The 22,520-nt window shown below is 35.6% G+C and overlaps 2 long non-coding RNA genes across 3 annotated transcripts; both read right to left on the bottom strand.

The window, feature by feature from the left end:
• Positions 1–5,137: 5,137 nt before the first annotated feature.
• On the bottom strand, positions 5,138–9,684 carry LOC145322366 (uncharacterized). The gene is made up of 3 exons (XR_013880641.1): positions 9,194–9,684; positions 8,413–8,472; positions 5,138–5,306 (listed from the first exon to the last, which is right to left on the bottom strand). It is a non-coding gene; the product is annotated as an uncharacterized LOC145322366 (long non-coding RNA).
• A 363-nt stretch (positions 9,685–10,047) lies between these two features.
• LOC145322365 (uncharacterized) lies at positions 10,048–14,590 on the bottom strand. Of its 2 annotated transcripts, XR_013880640.1 has the most exons (5): positions 14,448–14,590; positions 12,359–12,496; positions 11,677–11,820; positions 11,025–11,120; positions 10,048–10,143 (listed from the first exon to the last, which is right to left on the bottom strand). It is a non-coding gene; the product is annotated as an uncharacterized LOC145322365 (long non-coding RNA). The 2 variants fall into 2 exon arrangements; XR_013880639.1 differs by lacking the exons at positions 12,359–12,496; positions 14,448–14,590 and having other exon boundaries at positions 11,677–11,967.
• Between the last annotated feature and the right edge of the window lie 7,930 nt (positions 14,591–22,520).

The following is a 22,520-nucleotide window of genomic DNA, read 5'->3' as shown; positions in this document are numbered from 1 at the left end:
AAGGTTGCTAGAGAGCTTTAAAAATCTGATATGACATGTATTAAGCTTCCCTAAGAAGCTGTTTTACATATATTAAAGGAAAAGCAGAAAATTTAGCTGCGTTTTGCTGAATTGTGTTTAACTGTTTTTTTATCTATGTGTTATTTTCTTACACTTTACCTCTATCAATAATAAACTTCTGATATTTTGTTTAAAGATATGAAAACTGATCATCATTACTAACTATGTCCGTCTGTCTGTCTGTTAAGATTTCTTTTCCATTCATTGCTTTTCCGTCTTATTTCTACAGTTAAGAGCTTCGCTATTTATGGATGTTGTCATCCTTGTTCCCTGAATATTCATCTATAGGTATTGGAAACATAGAAATGTACTTGTATTTGGAAAGACTTTTTTTGGAGTTATAATTCTTAGAGATTATATTCATTTAAAAACTTAGCTCTGCTTTTATGGACTGAAATGATCTTTTTTATATGTGTGTGTTATTTCTATAGGAATAATAAGTATATAAATAGAAATGTATTAAAATAGACGTTTTTTTGCGGAGTTGGAATGCTTATAGATAAGCTATGCATTAATAACTTAGTTGCGCTTTGATGGATTTTTCCTGACCCTTTACAGGTCTAGGTATAGACTATTTTTGTGGAAATACTTATAGAAATGCTATGCTTTTAAAAACTTAGCCTCGTCTTGTCAATTTGTATTATCTTATTTTGTCTATTATTTTCATACCTGAGATTGCAAATAAAGAAAAATACAAGACTTTTTTTAGACTTGGAATTCTTATAGAGATGATATGCATCATAATACTTAGCTTCGCTTTGTTTGTGTGGTATTCACCATCCAAGTTTATGTATCCCCATCCCTGTCCACATTCCTATACTTCTCTGGCTGAGTCAGACCTCCACTTGTAACCGCCACTATACTCCATCCTGCTGTGTTGAGAGCTAGTTGATTGTTGCAGGCCAAAGAGTGAATACTTCTCTCCCGTCTGCATTCGGTTAGATACAAGCCTATAAGTCTAGGCTGGCGGTATCTATATATCCCACGTGTTCAAGTACGTCGTTTCTTACCTAACTAAGAAACAGGACGTCCAAGCCTTTAATTGATATCATATTAAATATATCCTATAATAATAATCCCATTAATCTGCCTATTCTAACCAGTTTTAATTGCTTAATAAATGTTGTATTTTTTATAAATACCTTGTTACATTATTGATATTTAATTGTATCGAAGCTACTCTATACTCGTATTCCAGTCTGTCTGTACATCCCCTCATACGTCATTTTGGCGCAGTCTTGTCTACCACTCAATTTTTGAGGGGGGAAGGTATAGATAATTAGCGTACAGACAAAATTAAATTGTAAAGTAGCTTCGATTGCAAAGTGAAATTAATATTTTCCTGATAACTAAGTTTATTCACGGAAACAGTTTACAGTAACAATTTGTTACAGAATATTTCTAATAATTATTTCGTGGCAAACTGCCAAATAAAGATAAAAAGGAACCCGCCTTTTATTTTCACACTAGTATTTAATTTCACACATTTCCATATTTTCTCCTTAAAACAGGAAGAAAGGGATATTCCCAAGTTCTTAAAAAAGTTTCGTGGTAGACAAATCAGTGTTAACGAACACTACACTCCAGCACCATGACCGATAATGTCAAGAAAGGGGATAATGATAAAACCAAAAATCCGCCGCCTCCGCCGGCTCCGGCCGTCCCTGGTACCTCGCAGCAGCAGCAGGCTGACCCGCTTTCCCCTGAAAAAATCAAAGAACTCATATCGGAAGCGTTAAATGTTAAATTAAACGAATACTCGTCACATTATAGAGATTTAATAAAACAAGAATCCGAGATTATGCAGCTCGAAATAGAAACAAAATGGGCAGGGTTTAAGGACACGGAATCACATCGCAGATTATTAGCCGACACCGACATCTTAGATCTAAAACGTAGAGTATCAAAACTCCCAGCGGACGGAAATCTTGGCCCATTGTTTGCGGAAAAAACGTTAAACGAAAGTCTTAACATGACTCATTTTAACACCATAGGTGATGATTCAATTAATGCCACTTTTTATGACCGGATATCGGTTCAGCAAAAGATAAACGTGGTCGAATGGGTCGCCAAGGATAGGATGACAGCCCCAGGTTGTATGGCCTATTCAATTGTAGGCTTTATAGGCCCGGCGGATAATGACAATTGGATGAATGTAAGAGAAACTTCTCTAACGGAATATGAAAAAACCTTATTAGAAAGGATTCCCTTTATCCCTGATAGGATTAAGTCGTTAGAACCCCTCCGTAGACCTACAAGGTCTGCACCCAATGTAGCAACAAGACCCTCTACAAGAAATACGCCAAACACAGGCACAGCCGCAACGGCAACAACTAGCGCCGCCGACGATGACTTTATTAAAGAATGCTTTATTAAGGGACAAAAATGGGATTCCGATTTTGCGAGGGATGCCCCTAGGTGGGACGGTAGGGCCGACTTTGATAATTTCTTTTCTAATATGTGGAGGGTTGCAAAGACATACAGAATCTGTGACCCAATTCTTTTTAAGGATATTTTATACCAGCGAATTTATGACTCTAGAGGGGAACGATTAGGAGACTTAATTACGCCTGAAAGAAATCAGGCCTTATCTGCTTTAAGTTATTACCTGATGATTAGGAGGCTGGTCACTCCTTTCTCGGATCCAGAAGTAGCCTCGCAGTACTTCTACAACCTAAAACAGGAGACTAATCAACCCCTTGACACCTATTTTGAAAACAAACTTAGGGTGTTCAAACTCATGAATCCTGGCCTCATACCTAAAAAGAAGTGGAAAGAATTCTATCTTAACGTTAGCAAAAATCTGCTGTATACCAACCTTGCCATGGACATGGCCAATTACGTTGAGAGTATGCAATTTTTGGACGATTACAACGCTTACTTAAATAAACTTATTAACCTCGGACAAAGATACGTTAATTGGGATGGGTCTGGCCATATTAGCAAGGAAAACCTTTCGGCTTGCTATTCTCAAGCCATGGAAATGTTCCTACCTAAAAATTCTGCGGAAACGAAAAAACAACCCATAATCAGCATTATCGAAGATAATATCCCCACTAACACGGCAATGTATAAGGAAAACTTAACCGAAGAACCTGACGAGGTTCCCTCTTGGGTAGATCATGAGGATGATCCTATTGCTTGGGATCAAATCGAGGGCGTTATAGGAGCCTTTAATGGGAGAAGTAAAAATATTAAATGCTGGCATTGTAATATCCCTGGCCATGTAGTGCAGAATTGCAACAAAAAGAAAGCTGGGGAGCCCCCAAATCCTGAGTCCCGCTTTGGTAAAACACGGAGTAAATTCACGCCTAGAAAAGCTCCAAGTAATAGTAATAAAATACCTGAGCAGTATGCGCGTAAAACTATCAACCAAATGGATCAGGAAGCCAGCGAGGAATCTGAAATAGATAAATATGTACAAGCGATTGTTAAAAATCACGTCCACTAGATGTAAAAGTGGATTTATGCGATATTAATTGTCCCTATCCCAGAAAATAAAAATTTGCTGAATGAATTTCATATTTTGATATGAAAGATAAACAAAATATCCCATGCCAAGCTAAGCTTGCAAATTCCTTAATATCAAATATCCCTTGCCAAGCAATGCTTTGGCGCGAAAATATAAAACAAATTATTATTATTAAGTCTGACTAAGCAACACAAAATAAACTCCTCCCCCTCCTTTCCCTATCCAAATGTAGCTGATACAGGAAATTGGGGGAAATAGGGAAGTAACCTGAGGAGCATTTCACATGCACTTAATATTTCCATTTTTTAAAAATCTAATAGTCTTTATCAAGAAGCTAACAAGTGAATACCTATTTTCTATTTAGTAATATTTATTTTTTAATATCGCATGACCTATCTAAAATGTAAATATCGTATATTTTGAATGTATATATATTAGAATCAAAAACATTCTAGTTCAATTTTTAACCGCTAGGGGAACTTAAGCGAATTATCTGTATATAAACAATGATTCTTGAGTTGAATCCTCAGTATCAATTTTATCTGAGAGTTGCTCACTCTTAGCCTCTGATTTTTGTAGCTGAAATATCTCAGCAATTATGTATAATAACTTATTCATATGGATAAATATTATTGCATTTTGTACAGTGACAATAATAGAACTATATTTAATTTATTATGTATCCGAAAGATGTCGCCTAGAATGCTACCGCGGTCCGTATAAGTAAATAATAAGATTAAGAAGGGGGGGGGGGTCTACTGGAAAATCTGTATAAATACGAGCAAATTTCCAAATCTAATTCAGTTGTTCTTCAGTTCTTTGTTGTTATCATTTACTCTCTGATTTTTTGAGCTGCAATTAGGCAGCAATTAAAAATTAAAAAACTTTAATCACTTAAAACGTGATTAATAAAATCTTAAAACATTTTGATTAAATTATTTTCCGCTAGGATTACTAGCAGAATAAAATAAACTTAGTTCTATTAGCTTCCGCTAGGATTATCAGCGGAATAAAAAGTCTATATAAAAGTGAATGCATATTATTAATCAAGGCCAGTTACTATCAAAGCAGTTACTACAAACCACATCTTATTTTTGAAGCTGATATTCAGCATTAATTATACTTTAATAAATATATAAACTTGTTCTACCCCATAGGTGGAAAAATTAAGTATAAATACTAACAACCTCAGAATAATAAATCAGTCATCATTGACCCTCTTTATTATATTAGCCATATCTAATATTTTTTGAGCTGTAATTCAGCACTAACTTTATATTATTTGATATTGTGAATCAAATACTAACTAGTAAAACCATAGTTTGTATAAATACAGAGATAAATAAAAAAATAAGTCAGTCTGTTTTTAATGTCTTGTTAGTTGCAAGCTGAACACTTATTTTTAAGCTACTTTGTAGCCTTTCAATCTTTCGAAAACTTTTTAGTTTAATTTTATCCCGATAGGTTTTTATCATATATCCAAGTATATAAATAAGGACCCGTATTAAAGTTTAATAGTTTCTTTAGAACTATCAACATTCTCATGCTTATTAAGAAATTTCTGGAGCTGAAAAGCGTTTAATAAAAAAACTTAATGAAACCCAGAAAGTTATATAAAATTATTTTAACAATTAACCATATTGTTAAAACATTTCATTATTTGAAAAAATTTGACAGACAACTATACCTGGAACACAGGAAATCTCTGTGTGAGGATTACCATCGTCTAACCACTGAGGTGGGGATCTTGGAAAATATGCATCTTAGGCTTCGACTAAAAATATAATTTATTTTATAATGCCTATCTGTGCAAAACTAAAAGTTCTTAATCCCGTGGGGGGGGAATTCCTGCAACACGCTTTAGTGGATACAGGAAACAACTTTAGGTCCCTTATTTCTAAAGAAATCTTAGATGATAATAAAATCACATTCACCCCTGCCAATCTTAGCGCTCTGTCTGTAGATTTAAAACCAGTAAATATCATAGGACACGTGAGTTTAAAATTCAGCTTTGATGGGTCAGATAAAATATTCGAAGAAACGTTTTACATCCCTGAAACGACGTCTAAAATTATAAATCTAGGATATGAATTTCTCAAAGTTAACCGAATTAATTTGTTACTAGATAAGTTCTCCTTTGAGCTCCCCACTGGTGAGCAAATCCCCATAGAAAATTCAACAATTAATATAGTTGAAGAAAGTAAAAACATACCCTTAATTCCTACAAATAATGTTCATACGGAACAAAACTCCCTTATCCCAGGAATAAATTGGAGTAACCAGGGGGGGACTGGGACATTAAAACAAAATAAAACATGCGTAAAATTAGCAAAGAAAACAACATTCTTGCCGGGGGGGAATACAACGGTGATAACAATACCTATTCATCAGAAAAATAGGAAGCTGTATATATCCCCAAATAATTCTAAAATGACAAGCCATAACGGCTTAATGCTTATGGAGGGTATTTATAATGTAAATGAGAAGGGAGAATGTTGGGTAAATTTTGTCAATTTAGCAGGCACATTATTTACGAAAAAAACATTTTTCTGCATGAGGTCTCAGATTTTGATAAAAACTTCCAGTCCCCTTCATTTGGTCATAAAACTAAGGGCTGGGTGATTTTTAACCTTTTTAATCCATTTAAAGTCCGATTTTTCGCGCATTTTCTCACTGTGGTGTTTTCACAATGAAAAAAGTCATTTTTTCATGATTTTCAAGTTTAAAATTTTTACATTAATTTTCAACTTACATACATGTTTTATATATCAAATTAATCACCCAGATGGGTACAATATAGAATTTGTCTTTAAAATCACAAAAATCATGAATTACAGGGTGTCCCAAGAAAAATGTTAAAACAGGTTTTTTAAACTTTTGACACTGTCAGGAAACGAAGTTTGCCCATTTCTTGCCTTGAGAGTGAATATCATCCATTTTACAACACATATGAAGTAAATTTGGCGTGGTAACTCCAAATTTGGACACCTGAGAAATTTTTGAAACACCCTGTAAAAGTGATTTTTGCGTCTGTAGAGCTAAAAATTGGTCCAAATTGATTATTTTTTTCAAATTAGCATACAAAGTATCTAAGTGTGTTAGGCCATAGTGTTTTCTGACCAGATTACAATTTTTATATTTTTTGGACACCCTGTATTTTCAAAAAAAATGAGAAATTTTTTTTTTGTTTTTCAAATTTTGTTTTGTTTTTTTAAGTTACCTAACACTGTCATATAGATACAGATTTTGACTAATAACAATAATATTTGCCTATTTTACAAATGTACACACTTTTGGGACACCCTGTGCATGTTTTTAAAAAATGGTGGTTTTTGCCCCTTTTTTGGGGGAAGGAGTCGTTTTAGGGCCAGAGACTATTTCTTCATTTTTTTATAACTTTTCAAGGCACATAATTTGTTATTTATACATCAACCGCCTCCGGCGAACCGTTTTGCCGTTATTTAAAGCCAAAGGCGGAATTTTGACCTTTTTTACCGTTCTCGAGGTTTTAACGGGCATTTTTGGTAAGAAGGCGTTGATTTATCAAAATCACTCTGAAATACTTTTATTTAGGCTATTTTATTTACTAAATTTCAAGTGAAGTAAAAATTTTTGTGCATCTAACCGTTTTTCGTCAAGATGGATTTCAATTGTTAAAACAAGTGAATGAAGTGAATATAATATTAATAATTGATAAAACATTAGTAATAAAAGAAACATAAATCATGTCCATTTAAAATTCCTTTTGACAAAAATGGGTTAAATATACAAAAATTTTTACTTCACATGAAATTTAGTAAATAAAATAGCCTAAATAAAAGTATTTCAGAGTGATTTTGATAAATCAACGCCTTCTTACCAAAAATGCCCGTTAAAACCTCGAGAACGGTAAAAAAGGTCAAAATTCCGCCTTTGGCGGTGAATAACGGCAAAACGGTTCGCCAGAGGCGGTTGATGTATAAATAACAAATTATGTGCCTTGAAAAGTTGTACAAAAATGAAGAAATAGTATCTGGCCCTAAAACGACTCCTTCCCCCCAAAAAGGGGCAAAAACCACCATTTTTTAAAAACATGCACAGGGTGTCCCAAAAGTGTGTAAATTTGTAAAATAGGCAAATATTATTGTTATTAGTCAAAATCTGTATCTATATGACAGTTTTAGGTAACTTAAAAAAACAAAAAAAAATTTAAAAAACAAAAAAAAATTTTCTCATTTTTTTGAAAATACAGGGTGTCCAAAAAATATAAAAATTGTAATCTGGTCAGAAAACACTATGGCCTAACACACTTAGATACTTTGTATGCTAATTTGAAAAAAATAATCAATTTGGACCAATTTTTAGCTCTACAGACGCAAAAATCACTTTTACAGGGTGTTTCAAAAATTTCTCAGGTGTCCAAATTTGGAGTTACCACGCCAAATTTACTTCATATGTGTTGTAAAATGGATGATATTCACTCTCAAGGCAAGAAATGGGCAAACTTCGTTTCCTGACAGTGTCAAAAGTTTAAAAAACCTGTTTGACATTTTTCTTGGGACACCCTGTAATTCATGATTTTTGTGATTTTAAAGACAAATTCTATATTGTACCCATCTTGGTGATTAATTTGATATATAAAACATGTATGTAAGTTGAAAATTAATGTAAAAATTTTAAACTTGAAAATCATGAAAAAATGCCTTTTTTTCATTGTGAAAACACCACAGTGAGAAAATGCGCGAAAAATCGGACTTTAAATGGATTAAAAAGGTTAAAAATCACCCAGCCCTTAGTTTTATGACCAAATGAAGGGGACTGGAAGTTTTTATCAAAATCTGAGACCTCATGCAGAAAAATGTTTTTTTCGTAAATAATGTGCCAGCAGGAAAAAATATTACCTTATTGGATAACGTTAAAGTTGGATATTGCTTTGAATTCGAATCAGATTCCCCAAATTCCTGCAATAAAAGTATTAATCAAATAAATGAATTGTCAGGAACTACACTTCTTAAAAGAATTAAATTCATTAAAGAAAAATTAGACTTAGAAAATAGTGATCTTATCAATAATAACCCAGGGATGAAGGAAAAGGTAGTAAAATTATGCCTTGATCATTTCGATATATTTTCGGTTGACGATGCCGATATCGGTAACTGCGATCTCTTACAGTATAAAATAGACTTGATCCCCGGGGCTAAACCTATTAAGGCTAGAAACATTCAATTAAACCCATTATACGAAGCCAAATTAAAAGAACAAATTGAAAATTGGCTAAGGGGGGGCGTCATTGAGGAAGGCTACAGCGAGTGGTCCTCCCCAATCTTTGCGGTAAAGAAAAAACCAACGGCTGGGGGGGAAGGCAAGCTTAGGTTCGTTATCGATTTTCGTGCGCTTAATAGTGTAACACGAAAAATTAATTGGCCCCTTCCCCTGATTTCTAGTAATTTAGAAAAATTAGGCACTGGCAATGTATTTACCACCCTCGACTTGACTAGCGCATTCCATGCGCTAGCCATTTCGGAGGAAAGTAAACACTTGACAGCGTTCACAGCCCTTAACAGGCAGTATCTTTTCAAGAAACTGCCGTTCGGACTGTGTAACGCGCCAAGTGTTTTCTGCCATTTGATGGACAGAGTCCTAACCCTTATCCCTGGCTTATACGAATTTATAATTTCTTACCTTGATGATCTTATTATATTCTCAAAGAATGTTGAGGAACATCTGAAGCATCTCAGAAAACTCTTCGGAGTCCTAAAAATAGCAAAACTTAAGTTAAATCTAGCCAAATGTAAATTCTTCACATCCGAATGTACATATTTAGGTCATATAGTCAGTTCCCAAGGACTTAAAATGAACCCCGCATATTTAGAACAAATTAAAAATTGGAGCAGGCCCAGGACAGGCAAGGAACTCCAGCGTTTCCTGGGCTTCTCCAATTATTATAGGGCCTATTTCCCATCCTATGCGAAAAATTCTTGTACCCTAGACGAACACAGAAACGATAAAGTTATCGAATGGACCAATTCCCTATCAAAAGAGTGGGAAAATTTCATAAATATGTTCTCAAATTCTATAAGTAAAGGCTATCCCCAGTGGGATAATCCTAACCCCTTTATAGTAGACGTAGATTTTTCTACGAGTTATTTCGCTGGAATTCTCAGCCAAAACCAGGGGGGGGGAAGAAAGAATTATTGGAATATGTTCCAAAAAATGTAACGGGGCAGAGAAAAATTATCCAAGTTATAAAGGCGAATTAGCATGTCTAGTATTTGTTCTTAAAACCTTTCTTCATTATTTAAGATTTAGAAACTTTATTGTGCGTACAGATTCGATTTCCTTAGTTCATTACAAAAAATGGCAAAAAGGAACAATAAATGGTGTAACTCTGAGATGGATTTTCTTTATCCAAAGTTTTGACTTTACAGTAATTCATCGGAAGGGTAGGGACCATTGCAATGCCGACAATCTATCTAGAGGGCAATTTTTATGCAAAGAACATAAGGAAACCGATTGTGAAAAATGTACTAGCTCATTTACCTTGGATCCTTATGAACAGGATTGCCCATACCAAGACCAGATTTTTGAGTTACATTCGGCTTCGGAAGTCGGTGTGCACAATGTTTGGCAATCTGAAACACAAAAAGATCAAGTATTATCTGAAATTCGTAGGTGGATATTCGAAAAAAAGAAGTTGTCGAGTTTTGAAAAAGCTGAACTAACCGGCCGGAAAGAGGTCCTTTTTAAATTAATAGAACATTTATACGTTATGGAAGGACTTCTAATATTTAGACAACCTCTTAGCAATGGAACATTCATTGAAAGACCCGTCGTACCCATTGGATTATATAATAAAGTTTTTGAATTGGCACATAATAATAGTATAGGTCACAAGGGGGTTAACGAAACAACACGCAAGATAAATGAAAGATTCTTCCTTATAGGAATTAATAAGTTTGTCGAATCACGCATCAAAAATTGTATTACCTGCCTAAGAAAAATAGGGCAGGTACCTAAACACAAACAACCTATCACCCATTCAGCCATTAGTCACGAGATTTTTGGCCAGGTATCAGTAGACCTTATCGGTCCTTTAACCCCTAACTATTTTCAAGGACAACATGTCCGTTACATATTTATCCTAGTTGACCTATTCTCTAGGTACATTATCGCTCACCCCATCAAGGACGCCACCGTGGAAAGCACGGTGAAGGTCATCCTTGAACAGGTGGTACCCACCTACGGCTTATTTCGGTCATTGAGGAGTGACAGGGGAACAAATTTTACTGGGGAAGTTTTCAAAAAAGTTATGGATGAACTAGGTATCGAAACTAAACTTATTCCCCCAAGAAACCCTAATAGTAACCCATGTGAAAGGCATAATCAAAGCATTTATGCAGGTCTAAGATCCGATGACCGATTCGAAAGTAAAGACTGGGCAAGAAAATTAGCTTTGACCACTTTTGTAATTAACTCTAGTACATCTAGAAGAACGGGGTATACGCCATATTACCTTATGTTCGGCAGACAACCAACTCTCAATCTCGATTTCTTTTCTCCAATCTTGCAGAAAAGGCAGGACATTGACTGCAGGTCTTACTTAAACTACCTAAAAAATTTGGAAGAAATTATTGCACAGGTTTCCAAAAAATCTAAGATCTATTTAGAGTTTCAAAATAAATCTAGGAAGGCTTCATCTCCCCTTTTCGTTAACGACGTGGTCTTTGCATTTTTTAACCTAGTCAAGATAGGGGTCAGTAAAAAATTGCAATCTTTCTATGGGGGTCCTTTTATTGTAACAAAAAAATTCTCAGAGGCCCTTTTTGAACTCAGTCCCTTTGGATCAAATCCAATAAAAACTAACCAAGTTGTTAGTAGAGATAAAATACGAAAAATAGATTCTAAAATAGAATTATTGGGGGAAACACTTTCCTTTAACGTCTTTCCAATTGAGGAAATCGTACCGTCTGAGGAAATAACCTTGACAATAGATAATACCGGGCAAACCGAAATAAACGATAATAAAGGTATGGAAAATGACGATTTTACCTACCTAGATAACGATGGTGATGATTTTATAGAAGGAAACCCTGAAACTAGTCAGGACTTACCCCAGGGGGAGGTGGATTGTGATGGGGGAGGGGATATAATGGAAAAAAACTCACCATTTGAGTCACAGCCCAAAGACCAAGAACCCCCTGGCGCAGATCGGTCATCCGGTCCTCACATCCACGTCGAAAATAGTTTCTTGGAAGAAACCGTCCCGTCCGAGGCTTCTTTCTTCGCACAAAGACCCAAACAATCCAGCCCTGAAAAGGTTATTAATGTTAACAAACAAAGCATAGTACCCAAGTATATATTAGAAGAAGAAAGAAAAACTAGGTCACAAGGGGGGGATAACCGCATACATGTCCAAATCGGACTGCATAATCCAATTAAAAGGAAGAAATAAAATGTATATAAAATGTATAATTATATAAAACCAAGGTGGCAAATGTATATAGCTTAATCTACGTATGTATAATAACGAAAATAAACAAAAAAAATATATGTTAAAACTAACTAATTAACATATTTCAGAGAAAAACGAGAAGCATAAAAATAAAATGCAGCATCATTTGGCAAAGGCACCAGGAGCTCGAGGTAAATTTATTTTGGGATTCTTGGGGCTTTTTATTATTTTGGCAAAATCAAATGCGTCCGAAATAATACAAATAGATGCGACTCAATGTGTAGCAAACGAAAATCCGCGTTTGAAAATCTCTGAATGCGCTGCGTTTCTTAATATTACCAATATTGAACAAAAACAATTTCACCTGCTGCAAAAGGTTGAAAGAAAAATTATACCTGGAATTCGTTGTCACCTCCGAACCAGTACTCATTACTGGTATTGTGGCAGATATAGCCACATACACCTCGCTGCTCCAGCACTCGTGGAGATACCGAACCTCGTAACTTATGAAGACTGTTACACCATGTCCAAAACTAAAATATTTAACTTTGAAGGGAAATCAGTCTCAGTGTATGAACACCAGATGTCATACACGCGTTTCCTGATAAACGGGACACTTACTTACCCTAACGACCTCCTTAACGGCATCGACCCCGCCTGCGAGGGAAACGGCGTAACCATTAACGGCATTTTTATCCCTGGGACATTTGAGGAAAAACAAATAGGGGTCCAGGCTGAGCCTGTTGAATTATTACAAACAAAAGCGGGCTGTTACCTGGGCAGTCACTGGGTGGGAAACAATTGTTTAGATCACAATCTGAGAATAGGCTACGATAGAATTATCTCAGATGATAAAACTGATAGCGCACAAAAATTCACTTCTCCTTGGCGAACAGTAGACATCTTTAATATTTCATTGTTTACATTTGAAGGAGAACAGGGTGCCCAAAAATATCTAGTGATCGATCCCCAAATTACGCTAGCGCTAGAACTTAAAGATAAGAAACATTTTGAAAATCTAATTCCCGAATTATTTTATTACAAAACTAATATTGATAACTTAATGGTATGGTTCACAAATTCTATAAAACCATATTTCCCACTCTTAAACGCTAAAGAAAAAGATGACATGTTACCACTAGAGATTTTCTATTCCTACCAACAATATAATAAATTAATTGTCCCCGAAACTCGCTGTTTACAGAACCATTTTCTGTCTAAAAGCAGTATTCAGACTCATCGTAAAAAACTAGTTAGGGCGCTCGGTGAGCTGGATTTAGTAATACAGTGCGATAATCTTAAAATCAATGTTTCTTTGGGAGAAAATTTACCCTGTTTTGTGGATCATTTCTCGGTTTCAATCAATAATAAGACTATGGGAATATCACCATTTTCACGCAGATTGGTTAACACCACCCATTTAACTCCGACTAAATGTTCCGAAAATCCAATTTTCTTACATTTGTACCAAGGAAAATTCCTTGGGAATCAAGGGCAGGGTATGCAAATACTAAATGTAAACCAATATCTTATGGATAAACCGATTAGCCTATTCCTATATCATTCTTGGCAAAGCCTAGAAAAAACTAATTTCTCAGAAAGTGCCGAGGAATTATACCTCAGCCAACTTGCCGCAGACTCTAATAATTTTGAAGTAAAAATAACTGACTCCTGGTTTATTCAAACGTATCATAAGGTGGTTGATTTTCTATCTAGTACTTGGTATCATATAGTGCTTGTAGTAGCAGCCATCTTTACAGGAATAGGGTCGTTATTATGCGTCGCTTTTATCATTTACATATTAGCCTGCACCAAAATTCACGCGTACAAAGAAGGAGGTACGAGTGAAACACACGAATTGCGGGATTTTACAAATAATGGGGAAAACTAATCCCCAAACACGGACGACCTGTATCAGACATATATACCTATAAGATTGTCGTCCCTAAAGGTCGTCTTTGTAAAAATATTTCCTTATTCGGTATAAGGAATTAATGACCCTTAATTTTAAGTTTATTATTTTTGTTTTAGGATATCCCAGGCGGAATTTTTCAAGGGGTTTTCACCACTCCCATGGGGCCGGTCACTCTTCATACCGTCGAGAATATGAAGAGGCACCCTTTTACAATGAAGAGGACTATTATTATGACAGCAATCATGGCTATCCCCAGGGCGGCCCTGAGGAAGCCTACTATGAACCTGACGAGAACAGGTATCAGCCGCGAGTAAAACCGCCGCGCAACCCTGAAAACCTCAGTGAACTTCAATGTGTCTCAAGATCGATCCACGTTTACCGCACCGCGAGAAAAGATGTTCCAAAGGAACTTCTTGACTTGCAAGAAAAATTGCGGCAGGCTAAAAATTTAGAGGCCAACGAATATTCCGATAAAGCCAGGCCTAGGGCCAGGCCTCTAATGGAACAAAATAGGGGAGGGGAACCGCAAAAAAATCGGGTGGAATCTCCGCCAAAACGTAGTGCCTCACCTGAATTGGAGGTAGTCGCCGTAAAATCTGCCCCAAAAGCGGTAGAAAAACGTCCGCCAACACCAACAGGCAGCGGCGGCCCAGTAGCCAAGAAGGCTAAGGTGGAAATTCAACCGCCTCCATTACCCCCTAAAAAGAAAGAGACATTAGCAGAAAGCAAAATTGAGCCTAAGGCTTTTTGGGTGACTGCTGAGGAATGGAAAAAAGTCCTATCCTCCACTGTAAAAGAAGCAATGGAGGAAGCTCTTCTCCCCTTCCAGAGAAGTCTGGAATCTAAAATTGCTAGCAATGCTTCATTTGTTGAGAAAGCATATATACAACATGGCAAGCGCCTTATTGAAATTTCCGCAGAATTACTGCGGTACCGCAAAACTTTGCGCGAAAAAATTCGCACTGTCTCTGAGGACTCGACCGTTGAGTTAAAATCACGAATGACCACGGTCATTGAGGCCACTAGTCGACTGTTGGACCAAAACTCTGACAGGGTAATTAAATATATTAATACTCGTTGTAATATTATGAATGTACCTGGGCAGAATGTGGCGACCATAGAGGCATCTCTTCCCGCTGGGGACGTACCCCGGCCAGATGATGATGGAGTTGAGCTGATTTCTCATTATGGCGGTTCTGAGTGCTCTGATGAGTACAGGCCCACCGATAGAGAAGGCAATCCAGAAGTCCTGGATCCTGCAGAGGAAAACAGTGACACAGAGCTCGATGCTCAAATCAGTGAGCTCTTTCCATCTGGAATTGATCTACCTGTTAATCCGCAGGCTGGCGCTGCCTCTGAAGATCCAGTAGCCACGGCTCCCTGTGAGGGCGTGTTGGCCCTCCAGAATGCTGTTGCTCCAGAGCCTCCAGCAGCTCCAGAAGATCCTACTTCCTCAGAACCCAATCCTGTTGATATCGTAGAGAGGGCCATGGCCGCAATCGAAGAACCTGCGAGTACAACATCAACCCGCAGAAGCAGGCGTGCAGGTCAACTGTGAGGGAATATTTCATATTCCCTCAGAGGGGGCAAGTGTGGTATTCACCATCCAAGTTTATGTATCCCCATCCCTGTCCACATTCCTATACTTCTCTGGCTGAGTCAGACCTCCACTTGTAACCGCCACTATACTCCATCCTGCTGTGTTGAGAGCTAGTTGATTGTTGCAGGCCAAAGAGTGAATACTTCTCTCCCGTCTGCATTCGGTTAGATACAAGCCTATAAGTCTAGGCTGGCGGTATCTATATATCCCACGTGTTCAAGTACGTCGTTTCTTACCTAACTAAGAAACAGGACGTCCAAGCCTTTAATTGATATCATATTAAATATATCCTATAATAATAATCCCATTAATCTGCCTATTCTAACCAGTTTTAATTGCTTAATAAATGTTGTATTTTTTATAAATACCTTGTTACATTATTGATATTTAATTGTATCGAAGCTACTCTATACTCGTATTCCAGTCTGTCTGTACATCCCCTCATACGTCATTTGGTTGCATTAATCTTGTTTAAATGTGTGTGTTATTTGCTGACCCATAATCTATAGGCTTTTTAAATAGAATTATTTGCAGAGTAGGAACTTTTATAGGAGATGCTATGCGCATAAAAAATCTTAGCTGTGCTTTATTGGATTGCTTTGAGCTTGTTTATTTGTGTTTCTTATTGGTAACAAATCTACTCTATATTTTAAAATGTCCCTTTCTTTGCGGTATTGGGGAAACGTAAATTTATAGGCTGGTATTCAAGATACGTGGATCTCCAACTTACTTACTATGTCTGTCTGTCTGTATATATTTAAAAAGTTAGTTGGGCTTTGATGGATTAAATTGATCTTGTTTATATGTGTGTGTTATTTCCTTACTCTGTCTATAGGCTTTGTAGACATGGACATGGATTTAGATTAAGACAAATAAGATTTCCCTCATTTGGAATATGAACCACAGACAAAGTTTTAAAAATATTATGGGAAGAGGTTTTGGTGGTTCAAATTAGTTTTTAGTGAAAATCCAAAATTATTACAAACCAAAATAAATGTAAGTAAAATCATGTGCTACAGCTGTAAAAAGATAAAGTAGAGTCTACATACTTCTGCTACATACCTCGAATTTTAAAAACCAATAAAACAATAAAAAAATTATTTTGAAGCAGAAGGTTACAAAGATGAAAATTCAAATGCTTTAATTCGGAAAATAATTTCTGGTAAAAAAATCCTGCTAGGCTTGAAATAGACAGGGAGATGTCTGAACTATTCGATCAGGACAGACGGCCAGTCCTTAAATTTACTTATTTTTCTTTTTTAGAATAAATGTCTCTGTCATTGTTTTAAAGTTCTTAAATTCCCTTAAATTCCATTAGTACAGGTGAAAATGCACACACAGACACACACACATACACAAACTCGCACTCACACACGCACACACACACAGACAAACTCACACACAGACACACGCACACACATTCAAAACAAACATGTGTGTATTCTATGACATGAGGTCAATATACTTGACAATTATAATTATAGATTGTAAATTAAGGCATGTTTGGATCTTCCAAGAGAATTTAAACTTTGGATGATTCTGGAAAGATTCCTGTAATAATAAGGTAGAATTTACAGATTGTTAAAACACAGGGAGGGATGGGACATTGGGCTGTTTATTACACTAGTCCCCAAAATCTTATAATAAAGTTTTCTTAATTATTGTCTTAATAACTTAGGGGACATTTATTGAATTTTGATTGGTTTGTTTATTTAATTGAGTGTCTAAACGTTTCAACCACTAATTATAAGCTACAGAAAAGGTAATTTTGTTTATTATCATTGGGGATGTACATCAATTTATCGGCCATTGTCTTGTCCCTTTAGATCCATGGTTAAAACCTGTATTGTCTTTTTGGAGTTACCTTTTTCTTTAGGCTTGGAACTTCGAATCGAGTTAAAAAAAAATTTTATTTTTCTTAAAGTGATGGATTTTTGAAATATTATTTTTGTACCTGGACAAAGGTGTCTTAAAATTCAGCCATGTGACGTCACAAAAATAAGGGAGATGAGAGGAGAGATGGAAAAGAAAACCCCTAAAAAAGAGATGGATAATCCCTCATTGATATGACGTCACAAGGCTGATTTTTCAAGACACTTTGTCCAGCTACCTATTTTTTTTTTGACTAGGTGGTACTTTTGGCATGCTACCTTGGTAATTAAGGACGATAAATATTGATGAATACGTTGCTACTTTATCATTTTTAACAAAAAGGTTTATGAGCTTTGAATATGTTTCGTTTGAGTTTAAAATAGATGTCTTAAGATAGGAGGGGAAAGAGTCGACCCCCCTTTTCAATTTGAGTTTTAAAAAAGATTTTGATTTTTGTGGGAAGGTGGAGATACTCTTCTCCTGGACCTATAAAAAGCTTCACTATAAAGGAGAATCATATCGGTTTAGGGGTTAGCGAGATCCTTCTCTACAGACAAAAAAGCTTCCAAAATACCAACTTCAATCTATAATACAAAGTAGAACGATGTCTGTCCGTCTGTCTGTCCGTCCGTCCCTTAAGATCTCGGTAACCACTGAACCGATCGGATTCTACTCTTCAGGGTATCTACCTATTGGTCCTGTGGTGGTTTTAAGCTATTTTTTTGGGGTGTGGGACACCCCCAACCCCCCCAAAAACAAAAAAAATCCCCCCAATTTTTTTTTTTTTTTTTTTTTTTTTGTAAGAAATATCCTTAGTCCTTTGTAGAAGATTCCTTTGTGGAAGATTTCCTTGGTCCTTCTTATTATTTTTTTTTTTACAAATTTCACCTTACACTTTTTTTACTAGGGGCGAAGCCGCTAGCATTACTTAAAGCAATGATTGTTTTTCATATTTCATATTTAACAAAGACTAGATAAATCAAAACATCACTTCTCTTCAATTTATGAGGTTTAGCTTAAGTTTTAAAATGATTAACAGATATTCAAATCATTAGGCTTAACAAATATAAGCAGAGAAAAACAAGAACATCACCATGTATTAGAAGGGCGGCAATATTTTTGTTTCTTAGTTAAATAACTTTGGGGACATTCATTGAATTATGATTGGTTTGTTCAAAAAGTTGAGTGTCCAAAAGTTTCAACCATTAAATGATATCTACAGAAAGAGTAAATTTGTGTATTTATGATGTACATCAATTGATTGGCTATTGGTTTATCCCTCTAGATCCCTGGAGTTAACTCCCCAAAATAATCCTTCTTTTTTTATGATGCATTCTTTTAAATTTATTTCTATTTTACCTAAATAAGACAAAGTACATATATTATGACGTCCATGGACTATCTGAAGAAATACTTCGCATTAAAAAACTACAAAAAAAACAATGCCTTATTAAGTTATAAGCATTTATAGTTATAACAAGGATAAAAACATCCATAATAGCGAAATTTATAAATCCATAATGTCATAGACACTTTTAGAGTACTTGTGCTACAAAATATCTTTTTAAACAATCATTCTAATTTCATAATGATCATTCAATTCTTCAAAGTCTAAAAACACCTAACTGTAATGATACAAAGACCCTAATCATAGAAAAGCTTCGCTTTCAAGAATAAATGAAAAAGTTCTCCTCCCAATAATTAATGACCAATCAAACCCAAAAACTAATTCATTAATAATCACGAAAGAAATAAAAAAACAAGAATGATTGTGTTCACAAGTAGCGTAGCATAAACAAAAACAAGCTAAAAAATTTTTGCAAAAAGGATTGCAACATAAAAAAAGTAGCTTATCAATCAAAATCCATCCATCCATCCATCCATTAATCGATCTATCTATCTATATATCTATCTATCTATCTATCTATCTATCTGTCTATCTATCTATTTATCTATCTATCTATCTATCGTTTTATCTATCTATCTATCTATCTATCTATCTATCTATCTATCTATCTATCTATCTATCTATCTATCTATCTATCTATCTATCTATCTATCTATCTATCTATCTATCTATCTATCTATCTATCTATCTATCTATCTATCTATCTATCTATCTATCTATCTATCTATCTATCTATCTATCTATCTATCTATCTATCTATCTATCTATCTATCTATCTATCTATCTATCTATCTATCTATCTATCTATCTATCTATCTATCTATCTATCTATCTATCTATCTATCTATCTATCTATCTATCTATCTATCTATCTATCTATCTATCTATCTATCTATCTATCTATCTATCTATCTATCTATCTATCTATCTATCTATCTATCTATCTATCTATCTATCTATCTATCTATCTATCTATCTATCTATCTATCTATCTATCTATCTATCTATCTATCTATCTATCTATCTATCTATCTATCTATCTATCTATCTATCTATCTATCTATCTATCTATCTATCTATCTATCTATCTATCTATCTATCTATCTATCTATCTATCTATCTATCTATCTATCTATCTATCTATCTATCTATCTATCTATCTATCTATCTATCTATCTATCTATCTATCTATCTATCTATCTATCTATCTATCTATCTATCTATCTATCTATCTATCTATCTATCTATCTATCTATCTATCTATCTATCTATCTATCTATCTATCTATCTATCTATCTATCTATCTATCTATCTATCTATCTATCTATCTATCTATCTATCTATCTATCTATCTATCTATCTATCTATCTATCTATCTATCTATCTATCTATCTATCTATCTATCTATCTATCACACAACATGTTTACGTATTTTCTCGTCGTAGTTTAAATTTGATCAGGTTCTATGTTATTTCAAATTTCCCATGAAATCTTCTCTTTTTAAAAATGTCGACATAATAGCTCTTTTTGTAGGTTTACTATTGCCCCTTTTTATCCAAATAGCCTAAAAGATTCTTTGGCCTTAGGTCCTATTTATTTTAGATATCTTAGTTCTTTAAAAAAGGGGGTCATATAAAAAGTTGAATGTAACAAAGTGTGGAAACTATCTACTTTTAAAACCAGGTGTGGAAAGCTCTTATGACTCTTTCTCTCTCCTCTCTCGCTTACTCTCTCACTCTCTCTAGCTTACTCTCTCACCCTCTTTCTCTCATTTGTAATCCCTCTCCATTTATCCTACACTCTTTCTTTCCCTCTTCACACTCATTCTGTTTCCCATTCACCAAACTCTCTCTCTCTCTCTCTCTCTCTCTCTCTCTCTCTCTCTCTCTCTCTCTCCTTATCTCTCTCTCCCTCTTTCTCCCTCTCTCTCTCTCTCTAACCCACGATTTTTATCTCTTTTTATCAGGGTTCGGAAGCCGCGCTATCAGCCGCGCGGCTGCGGCTGAATCCTAATTTGCAGCTGCGGCTGCGGCTGCGGCTGCTTAAAGTTATGGAAGTGGCTGAGGCTGAGAGTGGCTGAGGCTTAGTGCGGCTGAGAGTGGCTGCGGCTGAATGCGGCTGAGGCTTAATAAGAATTGGGGTGGCTGAGGCTTACAGTGGCTGAATTGGAATTTTGTGGCTGAGGCTTCGAGCGGCTGAGGCTTACAGTGGCTGAGGGTGGCTGAGGCTTACAGTGGCTGAAGGATTTGTGGCTGAGGCTGCGGCTTACTGAAAGCCGCGCGGCTCATAGCGGCTGCGGCTTACAGTGGCTGATTGGAAAATTAAGCCGCGCGGCTGAGTGAGGCTGAGGCTGAGAGTGGCTGATAACATAATTAAGCCTCGCGGCTGATTCTGAGGCTGCGGCTTACTGAAAGCCGTGCGGCTGAGGCTGTGGCTGAATTAAATTCAGCCGCGCAGCTGAATGCGGCTGCGGCTGAATACAATATTAAGCCTTGCGGCTGATCTTATGGCTGATTATAAAATAAGCTTTGCAGCTGAGGCTTCGGCTAAATTGGATTTTTTAAATGCATTCTAGGACATTTTTTGGAGAGTTGAGGGTGGTTAGGGGTTGTGAGAATAAGAGTGGAGGGAAGAGGGGGGAGGACAGCAGGATTTTTTCAAATGTTTGATTCAGAATTAGTACCCAAATTTTATACTGGTACCCAAAGTTTTATACTGGTACCCAAAGTTTATTCTGGTACCCAAAGTTTTATTCTAGTACCCAAAGTTTTATACTGGTACCCAAAATTATATACTAGTACTCAAATTTTATTCTGGTACCCAAAGTTTTATTCTAGTACCCAAAGTTTTATACTGGTACTCAAAGTTTTATACTGGTACCCAAAGTTTTAGTCTGGTACCCAAAGTTTTACAATGGTACCCAACGTTTTAGACTAGAACCCAAAGTTTTATACTGGTACCCAAATTTTACTGGTAACCAAAGTTTTATACTGGTACACAAAGTTTTATACTGGTACCCAAAGTTTTATACTGGTACCCAAAATTTTATACTGGTACCCAAAGTTTTATTCTGGTACCCAAAGTTTTATACTGGTACCCAAAGTTTTATACTGGTACCCAAAATTTTATACTGGTACCCAAAGTTTTATACTGGTACCCAAAGTTTTATACTAGTACCCAAAATTATATACTAGTACTCAAATTTTATTCTGGTATCCAAAGTTTTATTCTAGTACCCAAAGTTTTATACTAGTACTCAAAGTTTTATACTGGTACCCAAAGTTTTTATACAGGTACCCAAAGTTTTAGACTAGTACTCAAATTTTATTCTGGTACCCAAAGTTTTATACTTGTACCAAAAGTTTTATACTAGAACCCAAAGTTTTATACTGGTACCCAAAGTTTTATACTGGTACCCAAAGTTTTAAACTGGTACCCAAAGTTTTATACTGGTACTAAAAATTTATACTGGTACCCAAAGTTTTTTACTGGTACCCAAAGTTTTATACTAGAACCCAAAGTTTTATACTGGTACCCAAAGTTTTATACTGGTACCCAAAGTTTTAAACTGGTACCAAAAGTTTTATACTGGTACTAAAAATTTATACTGGTACCCAAAGTTTTATACAGGTACCCAAATTTTATACTGGTACCCAAATTTTATACTGGTACCCAAAGTTTTATACTGGTACCCAAAGTTTTATACAGTTACCCAAATTTTATACTGGTACCCAAATTTTATACTGGTACCCAAAATTTTAT

The sequence above is a fragment of the Acartia tonsa genome, chromosome 6 (genome assembly GCF_053477335.1).
Source record: "Acartia tonsa isolate MP-2025a chromosome 6, ASM5347733v1, whole genome shotgun sequence".
Classification (NCBI taxonomy): domain Eukaryota; kingdom Metazoa; phylum Arthropoda; class Copepoda; order Calanoida; family Acartiidae; genus Acartia; species Acartia tonsa.
This window is presented reverse-complemented; position numbering and strand designations above follow the sequence as displayed.